Below are 12,269 nucleotides of genomic sequence, written 5' to 3'. Positions count from 1 at the left end.
TCAGCTTTTATTTACTTAATTATGAAATAATTACAATATTCAGCATTGTTGCTGTTGTTTTTAATCACAAAGCACTTAATTCTCAAATAGTGGTCAAGGAACAGTGTAACATTTCAGAACTAACGGGTTTCCACCATAGGTAAGAAGTTAGCAGGCAAGTCTGGCTGCTACTGTATGAAAATGGCTCTATGATCAATCACAGACTTTGTGATTCTTTTCTTCAGCCTTATGTATTTGTAGTGCTTTACATTTCAAGGAAGAGTGCACCTTTGAACTGATTGGGCCTCTTTCTTTCCATTTTAGAGGGAAAAAACTAGAAAATCTAAAGAGTGGTCAGTGTAGAGGCTAAGCTAACTGACTGACTGAGCCCCTTTCCCTCCCTGGGCCTCTAAATTCCTACTTACAAGGTCAACAACACGCTAATGTATAGAGACAGCGCCTGAAGCCCAGAGATATCAAGAAATATTCTAAGGTCACATAGCAAGTTAGCACAGGATGATGCAAGAGTAAACTTCAGATCCCCCAGGTTTGACTAAAGCACCCTGTCTCCCAATCAACATAGGGATGGATGATAGAGACAAGACAAACATACAATCGTAAACACACAGACACACAGATACACACACACACACACACACACACACACACACACACACACACACAGAGGGACAGAGAGAGGCTTCTAACTTTTATCCCCATTGTCCTTCTGCTTGCTGTTTCTAAAAAATATACTAAATATATCTGGCCCTGGAGATTGCTGTTACAACTGTGATTTTCCACACTCTCTAATATCCTTTAGGCGGTTACATTGTTGCTTGTTCTTCCTCACCATAGTTTCCTCATTTCAAGAAACACACACATGCAGACATGTGCACCTAGGCTCCCATTCCAAATATTCAAAACTGTTTCTTTTCTAACAGCAAAGAAAGTTTAGACTAGAACTGAAATGATTATAATACAAGAATCTTGTTCGGGTGTTAAACACAACCATAACTCTACCCAGAGCAAATCTGACAAAATGGAATTTGTTCTCACCTAAGTGTGTTTTTTTTCATACTATATCATTTGTCAGGTAACACTGCCATTTTTCCCACTGCTGCATAATGACATAATGAAAGTGCCAAGTGTAATTCATGTACACAAGAGGGCAGACTTAGGGTTGACAAGGGACCCTTTCTTGATTTGCATTGCTAATAGTTTTTTAAAGAACAGACAAAATGCTATATGTAGAATGATAATGGACAAAAAAGGAAATTTTCTGTTTGTAATAACAATGAGGAATAACCAATTAGCATTCTCAGATTTTATCTCGCAACCATTCTTGCCACTATTTGAATACACAGAGCAAGAAGCTGGGGCACGGTCCTCAGCATGGAATCCTATTAAATTATTTCTCTTCTAACACTGCATTTCCCTTTGGGCACATCCCACCTTCCAGCCATACTATGACTAGTCTCCATACACACCACAATAGATAACTTTAGGGTTTCCATGCTGTTCTGTCTGCCTGCGATTCCCTTCCTTCCTACTCCCCTGGGAAGTTCAAACTCATCTCTTGAACAAGTTTGCAGGATAGTACTTACTGGGTAATAATAGTTGAATGTCTGGGCTGGGTATGGTGGCTCATGCTTGTAATCCCAGCACTCTGGGAGGCTGAAGCAGGTAGATCACGAGGTCAGGAGTTCGAGACCAGCCTAGCCAAAATGGTGAAACCCCGTCTCTACTAAAAATACAATAATTAGCTGGGCACAGTGGTGGGCACCTGTAATCCCAGCTACTCGGGAGGCTGAGGCAGGAGAATCGCCTGAACCCGGGAGGCAGAGGTTGCAGTGAGCCAAGATCGTGCCACTGCACTCTAGTCTGTCTGACAGAGAAAGGCTCCATCTCAAAAAAAAAAGAAAAAACAAAGAAACAAACAAACAAAAAAATAGTTGAATGTCTGCCTCCCATAAAAGACTAGAAGCTAAATGTAGAACCTCTGTAACCTCCACACACAGCATGGCACCTGCCACAGGGTAGATGGTCTATTATTACTTGTTAAACGAAAAGATGAAAAGTCTTATAAAATACATTTAATGAAGCCTTAACTTCACTGGGTGCTGCCTGCTACTCTCCACATGCCAATGTGACAGAGAAATGCTGAACACCTCTCAATGAATGGTAAATACTCCAGGTAGAGCAGCCTCACCAACACTAAGCAGATTTTGCAAGGTGGCTGTATCCCCAAGGTGTGTCAGTGGCAGGGTGCCTGGAGCTCTCAACCTTTTGGGTCTCATATCCCCCACCCCCAATTCAGTATGCTCCTCCTTTCTGAGAATCTCCAGCCAAAAAGACACCTTCATCTTGTTCACGGACCATAAGGAAGGCCAGCCTCCTGCCTCTACTTCTGCCATCTGGCTTCCATCAAATTCGTAAGACCCCATTCATGTCTTAGGATGACAGCATATATCCTCCACAGGATCGGTTTTCAATCGTTGGTGCTCAATGGCAAATGCAATGGTATTTTCCTGTTCCAATCCCTTACCCCTTGGCTGTTCTGCGCCCAACAGAATCAATCTATAAAGCCTGAATGTTAGAAATAAAGCTTTCTGCTGACCATTTTTCCTAGACCACAACAATAGCTCCCCTTCAACCACCTAAATATGCACTACACATATGGGTACAGGGTCACAAATGCAGTCTACCAGACCCCAGGGTTCAGGGAGAAGTAATAACTCAGGTGGGTTCACAGGTTTCAAACAGAGTCTAGCTCTACATGCTGAACTGGGCCTTTAGGAATCCCGTATGACCAACATCTTGGTGATATTTACCTGTTTTTGTGACAGTATTCTAAACTGAGCAGGCTCTTCTTGGCCTCTACCTTGCATCTTGCCTGTCTCCCCCCACCTCTGGAATCAGCTTTGATAAGACTTAGCTACTTGGGTAAATCTAGGCAATGGGGCAGTCAGTGCTCTTCAGGGAAGCAGCATTATCTTCCAATTCTGCTGGAAGGCCTGTAGAAACTAATGATTTCATACTACTGAAGGTGCAGAGAGCATCTGAAATGGAAGTGCAACTACGCTGTCAAAACATCTCTAAGTATAAAGAATGTATTTTTAAGGGGAATTTGAACTTTGATGGAGTCCACTGCAGAGACATTTTGAAGCCATGTGATTTTATGATGACTGCAGGAAATACGCCATCAAAAACCAAACAGAAGTGTTGATTACAAACTGTTAGGGAACTTAAAGTTAGGATGGTCTAATAGTCAAAGGATAGAGCCTTTGCACAGTCCTCAAATACTTAGAGATTGTAATTGAGTCTTTTCAGAATGTCACATAACATTTTGCAGTTAACTGGTTCTAAGTTGTCCAAATGACAATTTAGATGTGAGCAGGCCCATCCGTTAGGCACTCAGAATCCACTCATTAGTGCAAGCCTGTACTGGATACCAAAAAGTCTGTCTCACGAATCCTCAAGATTAAACCACAGTCTCACGAACCCTCAACATAAATCGCAGGCTCATGAACCCTCAAGATAAACCACAGTAACACAGGCCCTGGTGTTTTCTTCTTCTTCAGTGGTGGAAAAGATAACTAGTCCCCCCTAGTGTCCTGCTACTGTAGGTGGCTGAAGGATGGCGACACTACAGGACGCACCCTCCCTGCACTGTGCATCAACTTTAAAGCGCAGCTCGGGAACCCGGAAACAAAGGAAACCTTCACAACCTTCCCAAGAGATGGAAGCACTTCCGAGACCTATGATGAGATGAAAAAACCCTTTCATTTCATTTCTAAGGCCCTTCCAGGTATGGTTTAAAAACCAAAGGTATCTGCATTAGCTCACATCAAAAAGTTCATCCACACCCCAGCACACTTCATTAGGTGAAGCAGGAGGGCCCACACTTGTCAGCAGCTACTGCTCACTCCACAGCAATCCCATCTTCCCTTTAAAACCCTCTCTGTCCTGCTAGGGAGATTTGATTCCTTTCCTCGCCACTCTCGAAAACCCACTAACCTCTAAATCTTGGTGACTTTTGCCTCTCTGTTCCAGTGAGTTTTCTTCCTGGCATGGAATTAACAGGGACAGGCTCGATAAATGTGTTCTCCACAAGCAATTTTCACTGAAGTAAAGTACTCTTGAACAATAAAGGTACACTAAGAGATGTGTGAAATCTTAAAGCCGGCGTTTTTATTTCTTTTATTTTGATCCCTAGTGAGGACCAAGTGTGCCGGTGAGTAATGTCACCCATTTGTGAGAGATGGGAAAATAAACCACCACCACTTGTTCCTTTCTTAATTTAGAAGCTTTCCTTATCTTAAGTCTATCGAAGCTGACTCCTGAGGTGGGAAGAGAGGAGAGGTGAGGAGAAAAATTAACCTGAGGTGGCCGCCTCCACGGAATGATAAGCAGTTCAGGTCTCCACACCTGTGTCAGAGAGAATAGGCATCTGCATATCAGGGAGGTGGACGCCCCCACCTGCCACCCCCTCCGTTCCTTCCCTTGAAGGAAGCAGGAGCCTGATCTCCCCCGACTCCCTCCTCTCTCTCTCTCTCTGGGCACTTACATAAGACCCTGTAAAACTTCCAGTGACATTCACGGAAAATGTAAGCTGCTATTTTGCTCCCTCAGGAGATCATTTTAATGGACTGAGTGACAAAATTCACGGATTCTGAATTCAGCAGAAACCTGCTCAACCGAGGTACATCAGCATAGGGACAAAAAAAAAAAAAAAATCCATCCCCATTAAACAGGGTCACCCAAGGGATGGATTCAGTGTACAAGAGACAATCTGTTCCCTCCGAAGTGACCCACTTAAAATCAGATTGTTCTGGGGGAAGCTCATAGGTTTAATAAATTTCAAACAGGCAAGGACAGGCTTGTACAACTGAGGTTCCTTAAGAGGAACATTTAAAAGAGGATAAGGCAATGAACTAAATAACTTGAGGATACACAAACTTTGGAGTCCTCACTCCAAAACTTCAAAAGTAGTGACATTTACAAGAATGTCTGGATAGCTGTACACTGATCACTCCTCACAAGCAGCTTTGCCTAATAGGAAGGACATGCTGGCTGGGTTCCCCCCTACAGATAGCAATGCCAACCAACCACTCTGTCCTAAAGAGGGACTCGCAAGCTGTAGCTGCTCGCCCCCAAATTGCCCCGGACTGTCTGCAAGAAGAAACAAGAAAAGTTATTCACAGCATCACACCAGGAAAGGTAGTTGTGTACCGCCCAAGACGGGCCTCTCCAAACACGGCAGGCTCCGCAAACTACAGGTGCTCACCGCTAACAAGTGAGGCCCCGGGTGCGAGTATCGGTCACATGCACTCCTGGTGTTAACCAGAAACAACTCCCGGCTCGCTCCCCTGCCAGCAGCCTGTGTGCCCAGAAGCGGAGCAGGCCCTGAGGGGGTCCTCGGGACGTCGGAGACTGAGGGCTTCCACCTCCAGCCTCTCCAGGGCTCCCGGCCAGGGCAGCAGAGGGTGTGCCCGGCCTCCCCGCCGGCATCCCGAGTACAGGGGGTACCAGCGACAGGTTCGGAGAACTTGTCCGGCGCTGCACACCACGGCGCCCCCGCGGCGACTCTCGCACTCCGGGGCTCTTACCTTAGCCGTGACTGCCGCCAGGCAGAGGGAGACGCGGAAGAACCGGGTGGCGCGGCGGCGCCGCCGCCTACGAGGCGCACGGGGTCCGGGTCAGGGTCCCGGCAGGCGCTGCCCTACTCGGAGCGGCGGTGCCAATCGCAGAGTTCGGGACTGCCCCCGGCTCCAAATGCCGCGGCGAGGGTCCGGGTCGCCCAAGCTGAGCACTGTCCCTTCTTCCTCTTCCTCCGGGGCCGCTGCCTGGAGCTGCTCCCGGCCCGGGGGACTCTTCCGAGCCAGGGGCGCCCCGCATGGGCAGGGGCCTGGGTCCGCCTCGGGTTGGGTCCAGGGAGCGGCCGCCGGGGCCGACTCCACCTCCCGCGCTCCCAGCCGATTCGTCCCTTCAGGGCAGGGCCTGCCCGCGAACGGCCCGGCGAGGCGAGCGCGGCCGCGCCCCCAGCTTCGGGCGCCCGGGCTCCAGAGCGGCGGCGGGGCAGGAACACACCGGCCGGGCCAGGCGCCGAGCGCGGCGGCGCGGGGGGGGGGCTGCAGCCGGCCGCGGCGCGCTCTCCCCCAGGGCCTGCGCCGCCCGCCAGGGGCTCCGCGGGAAGGAGGCGCCGGAGAGGGCCTCGCCCCGGCCTGGGGCGCGGGGCCGGGGGCGCGGGGCTAGGGGAGGCGCCGCGGGAAGGTCACGGGAGCGGAGGCGCGGCGAGCGGATCGCGGTGCGGTGGGTGCGGGGAGCCGAGGCAGGCGGCCCCCGCCGCCGGGAGCGCTCGCCGGCCTCGGCCGCCGCCGCCTCCGAGATGCGCCGGCTTCCCGGAGCGCCCGGCGCTCGGAGCTGGGCGGCCGCTGCAGCCGCCACGGGCAGCCGGGCGCCGCTGGCCGGAGCCGGCGCGCGATCCCCGCCTCCCGCGCCCGGTCAGGAGGGGGCTGCCGAGCTGGGGCCGACAGGGGCGGGCGCTGGGGTCCGGGCTTCGGGCTGGCCCCGCCGCCTCCGCGTGCCCAGAGCTCCGGACTCGCTCAGCAGCTGCAGTGACTGTGTGTCTGTGTCATGTCTGTGCAGCCGGGGGGGACCGCGAACCGGGGCTGGGTTCCGAGCGGGGGCGGGGCCGGCGCCCTCCTTGGCGCCCGCCTCCGACCCCGTGACCGAGCGGCCGACCAATGGCAAGCTCCGCAGCCGCGCGGACCGAAAGTTCGCCCCCGCAAGGCTCCGCCCCCCGGCGAGACTCCGCCCCAGTGCTTCTTCAGCTCGCTGGCAGGCAGGCGGAAGCAACACCCGGAGCCGGGATCCCGGGCCGGGTCGGGATGAAAGGGTGCAAGCTGAGAGCTCCCCGCCCTTCTTCCCCCCCACCCCGGCCGCTCCCGGCCGCCTCGGGTTTGGCGTGCCTCGCGGAAAGAGGGGGAAGGGAAGCGGGACGGACTCGCAGCTGCCGTGTTAGAGACGCTCGCAGGCTTGCAGGACCATGCAGCGTGCTCCCCAAATTGCACAAAACAGCCGTCGTGAGAAGTGGGAAGTTTCCCCGCCTCGGGTCGCCGCTTCTCTCAGAGGTGGGCATGGTGTGGGGCAGCTGGAGTCTGTGAGGAGCCCCGCTGAAGGGCTCTGACGGCATCTTTCTGGGCTCAGTTTCCAAGAATCCTGTCCAAGGCTTCCTGTTCCTCTGAGGAAACTACATTCTGTTTCCCCCACCCCAAACACACACCCCGTGCACGCACAACACGCCCCTCCCCTGCTGGTTTTATTCTCGCTCTTTCCCTCTTGGCATAAGAACCCGGCGCGCAACATCCCTCGAATGGACTTCCAGCCTCCCAGTTCTAGGAACGAGGGTGGGGTGCTGAGAGTCCTCCCAAGCCACAGGAGGAGTGGGCGAAATGGGTCGGGGTACAAGGGCGGGGGTGTGAGAATGGATGGAAGGAGGATGCCCTCGAGAGAAGACCCAGAGGAGGCGAAAGCAGAGAGGCAGGGAGAGAAAGAGGACGCCGAGGGCTGCACAACTCCGACTCGGAGACTGGAGCTCCGGGCGCGCGATCCAGCTCCCGGGTTTTTCCCCAGCTCGGTCCCAGGGCTTCTGGGGTCCCCTTCCCCCCGGGTTTCCACCTCTCCCCAGCCGCGCGGGCCGCCGGGTCTCTGCCTCCCCTCTGCGCGCCTCTCCGCGCTCCAGGACTCTGGCGAGGCAGCGGGAAGCCCACCCTAGTTCTTGGAAGGGGCAGGGGAAGGATGGGCTGGTGAGGGGGCGCGCGGGAAAAGGCCGCCGAGCTCGGGCTGCCGAGCTGACCCCACTCCTCGAGGTCGGGCTGGGGGTGGGCAGGGGCTTCCGAGGCTCGGCCCCTGCTCCGCTCCGGACCTGGCTCCCGCCTAGGTAACCACACTCTCGGCCTTTGGCTTGACCGAGCTGGGACCCTTCTCCCATCCCCCTTCCCTCCAGCCTATTGAAACAACGACCCCCACCAGCAGCAGCAGCGCCCGCTCTGCCCCGGCTCCGGGGCGCTGTTTACCTAATCTCAGCGGCTGACGGAGCCCAGCAGAATGCGAAAGGGAGGCAGCGGTGGCACAGCAGAGTCCCCGGCGAAGAAGTAAAAGACGTTTGCTTTGGAGCTTCGGGATAAGTTAACTGCGAGGCTGGGGTCCTGCTGTCTTATCTCTGCGGGGATAAGTCTCACCGTGCACGTTGCAGGCATAGCCGATCTGTTTTGATGCCATTACCGTATCGGAGAAGAACATTATATGAAAAACTATTACCTAATATTCTAGAGACCATTGAAGTGTCAAAGTTTAATGCCAAGTGTTTTAGCTCGAAGGCTGCTCAGTTCTTCCTCTGACGTGCAGCTCTGTTCTAGAACGCGCTGAAAACAAGGGGATCATTTTTATTTTTTTGCCGCCCGAATGTCCTTCCTTCCTACTCTCTTCCTCCTCTCTCACCCCCACCCCCGCCCCGGAACCGGGTAAAGTTAAAGCCAGAATTTGTACTTTCTTTTTACGTTTTGCTTTGCTTCACTTCATTAGTGGTGTAAAATGCATTGTTACAGCATATTAGCATATTAATAAAGATAACGTGACTCAGGAAAGGAAAAGAGACCTGAAATTTACAAGCGAAGGAGAAATAATTGAATAACATCAGCAACTAAAAGATAAGCTTGCGGGAAAGAAATATCTCCATTATAATTACTCAAGTGTACATTCTCTAGATAGAATCTAAGAAAGAAAAATGTGACCATCGTGGGGGAGATAGCAATGTTCACGCTGGTCAGTAACGCATGTTGAAGACATAATGCCTTATTAGTGGATTTCACAAAATGTACTTGCATTGGTCAATAAGCACCTTAAATGTGGAAAAGCTTTGTTTTATCAAATAAAGGTTGCAAGTTCCTGCAGTCACTGGCATAGCTAATGCTCTAAATGATATTAATGTTGTCAGACTGAAATATGCCACATACTGAGCCCTCTGGTTAGTACATCAAGCCCCCACGTTTAAAGTATTACGTTGGAAAATTGTAAAGCACCTCAACTCCCCAGTCCAAGCAACTAAATATGTATATGAATATACATGGAAACCCTGAAGTAGGATGTAGTTACTAGGAATTATAGCCCTTTGACACAAACCAAGATATAAATGTCTTAAAAGGATTTCCTCTACGATATAGTATGAGAATGCAGAATAAAATATGTAAGGTGATATATCTGTTATTTCTAAAGAATGAGCACAGCTTTTGCTGAGAACCGAAAAATGAAAAAAATAAATTGAGCTATCTAAACCAACTGTTATCTATTTATCTCCACACAGTTATTGTACCTGTCACTGAAGAGATTCGGAAAGGTCTGATTTTTTTTATTAGGGTCAAGGAGACCTTAATCCTAAGAAACCTGAGGTCTTAAAACAGCCACTAGGGGGCCCTAAAGGCATCTCAAAGAGGAAGCCAGAAAACACTCCGTTTTTCTGTGTACCTGATACAAGGAACCGGGGAATCTAAAGACAGGTTAAGAACACAGTGCACTGTAGTCCCAGCACTTTGGGAGGCTGAGGCGGGCGGATCACATGAGGTCAGAAGTTCGAGACCAGCCTGGCCAACATGGCGAAACCCTGACTCTACGAAAAATAGTAAAATTATCCAGGTGTGGTGGTGGGTACCCGTAATCCCAGCTACTCAGGAGGCTGAGGCAGGAGAATCGCTTGAACCCGGGAGACAGAGGTTGCAGTGAGCCGAGATCACACCATTCCACTCAGCCTGGGCGACAAGAGCAAAACTCCATCTCAAAAAATAATAATAATAATAATGCAAAGTTTGGAGGCAAATCTAGTTTTATGTAATACATGACCTGAGTCCAATTTTGACTCCTAAGTCAATCTAGTTTCTCAACTCTTTTCTCACCTCCAAGAAAGGAAATATTGTATCCTTGAGAGGAGGGTTACCTAATACTCTCAACCGTCTTAAGGTCAGCACAATTCTGTTTGCCATTCCAAACAGGACGTTCTTTCAAAGATTTGAGGACTGTTTTCTGAATGTTTTGCACATTCTTCAAGAGCCAGATAACAAGACGACTGAATTCTCACAGAGGATATTTAAAAGATTTAGCAACCTGTACAGCAGGGCACCCACCTGCCAACTTATTTGAAGTCAAGCCAGCCACAGGGGCACTAGCATTAGAGCTGAGTCCTGAAGGCCTCTGCTAGGCCAGACATGTATTCTTTAGTGCCGGGTTCTGGTGAAATGGTGGTGGTAATGTTGGGAGGAAGGAGTGGTTCCTGCAGCAGGCGTGAGGAGGCAGGGTATAGTGGGAATGGCAGCCAGTGGTAGTGGAGGGGTGCTTACTCCAAGGGTAACTTAGCCAGTATGGAAGGATTGCAGTATCTTAATTAATGTTATATTTGTCAAAACAACTAAATGTTGGGTCTGATCCTACAGAAAGCTGCCTAAAATTTTTAACTAGCAATCAAATTTTCAGGGCTTCCGGATCCTTAGCAGTCACATAATATTTTTTCCACATCTTACCAGCAGGTAAAGTTAAGATGTCCTTTATGAGGGTCAAGAATCAAACAGCATTCAGATAGCACGGGTTTGAAAAAGCCTAGTTTTCCTTAAACCAATGCTAGATAAATATCTGCCAAAGATGCTGTGTCCCAACACACTTCAAGCAAAAATTTAAGCACCTGGCATGAAACATTGCTCTTTTATTTAGGCCAATAATCAAAAGACATTCCTGAGCAAAACAAATGCCTCCATCAGGGCTAAGCAATCACTTGTTAGGTAAAGAACGAAAAAAACATTGCAAAAGCCACCGAATTAACACTAATGGAAGTGTGATTTGAACATAATTTAAGTAAAAACAAAGCAAGTCCAGAATGGAGACATGAGATAGGGAATGGGGACTGTCTTTCTTTGTGGAATGAAAAATATTTTATGTTCACATCATCATGTTCATTAACAGGCAAGATACAGGTATTCTCAAAATAGCATTATTAACCTCCAGAAGACTTGTCCTGCAAAGCTGAGAGCCAGCTAATTAGAACAAATTTGGCTGTAGATAGAGAATCCCGTTGTCTTTAGGAGAGAGGGTTTATTCGCTCGCCAGCTGTGAAAGTCCGTCAGAGTAGGACTTTGTCAGGTGTTGGCTCTCTGACCACCTTATGATAAAATGCTGAACTGGGGAGTCAAAGACCCTCTAGAGACAGAAAGGAAAAAATCAGTGCCAAAGAGGTCAACTCAAAGGACAAAGGGAGCTTTTCTTCTCAAGGAAAGGGGAGCTCAAGCTAGTGGGCCATAAGATCCTCAAGACAAAAATGAAAATGAAAAATGTAAACATTGGTAAAAGCACCAGAGTCCTGAAATGAAAGATGATGACATATACCTTTTGGAGCTTTTTAGTGAGAAGCCCTGTTTGAAGGGTATGTTTTATCAGTTTCTGTTTTCTCCTCCCTCTGTTTAAGAGAGCTATGAGGCAGAACATCTCAAAGTTGACTGTGTAGCCAGATCACCTGGGAAATCTTTTTAAAATGCAGATCCCAGTTCTGTAGGTTTGGGGTGAGGCCTGAGACTCTGCTTTTCTTTCCTTTTTATTCATTTATTTATTTTTTGAGGCAGAGTCTCGCTCTGTCGCCCAGGCTGGGGTGCGGTCTCGGCTCACTGCAACCTCCGCCTCCCGGGTTCAAGAGATTCTCCTGCCTCAGCCTCCTGAGTAGCTGGGGTTACAGGCAACCACCACCATGTCCAGCTAATTTTTGTATTTTTAGTTGAGACGGGTTTCACCATATTGGCCAGGCTGATCTCGAACTCCTGACCTCAGGTGATCTACCCGCCTCAGCCTCCCAAAGTGGTGAGATTACAGGTGTGAGCAAGATTCTGCTTTTCTAAAAATCTGCCAGTCGTGGACCATGCTTTGAGTAGCAAGAATGTAGAAGACATGTGTTGGTCGTCGACAACATCCTTCCCTCTCTTTCCTCTTCCTAAGAGTATTTCCTTGGTTAGGATTCTTCAAAACACTGAGACAAGGACTTTGGGGCAAGCGTATTTGGAAGGTGATTCCAGGAAGCAGAGTGCTGCAATTTGGATATTTCCTGAAGTTCATATGTTGAAAAGTAATCACCAGTGTGATTGTATTAAGAGATGGAGCCTTTAGGCAGTGATTACATCATGAGGGCAGGGATTAGGGCCCTTATAAAAGGGCTTAAGGGAGTGGGTTTGTGTTCTTCCGCTTTTCTGTCATGTGAGGAT

At 49.6% G+C, this 12,269-nt stretch overlaps 1 protein-coding gene across 13 annotated transcripts in view; it reads right to left on the bottom strand.

The window, feature by feature from the left end:
- The window catches only part of LARGE1 (LARGE xylosyl- and glucuronyltransferase 1), a 634,395-nt gene extending 625,898 nt beyond the window's left edge, over positions 1-8,497 (bottom strand). Inside the window, exons 1-2 of one of the 13 annotated variants that reach the window (XM_077948906.1) lie at positions 6,496-6,623; positions 5,589-6,110 (exon numbers count right to left, since the gene is read on the bottom strand). The gene's annotated coding sequence lies outside the window, so the exon portion shown is untranslated. 13 annotated transcript variants of the gene reach the window in all.
- Between the last annotated feature and the right edge of the window lie 3,772 nt (positions 8,498-12,269).

This window comes from Macaca mulatta, chromosome 10 (assembly GCF_049350105.2).
Source record: "Macaca mulatta isolate MMU2019108-1 chromosome 10, T2T-MMU8v2.0, whole genome shotgun sequence".
Taxonomy (NCBI): Eukaryota; Metazoa; Chordata; class Mammalia; order Primates; family Cercopithecidae; genus Macaca; species Macaca mulatta.
Note: the sequence above shows the minus strand (reverse complement) of the source record. Positions and strands in the feature narration are given on the sequence as shown.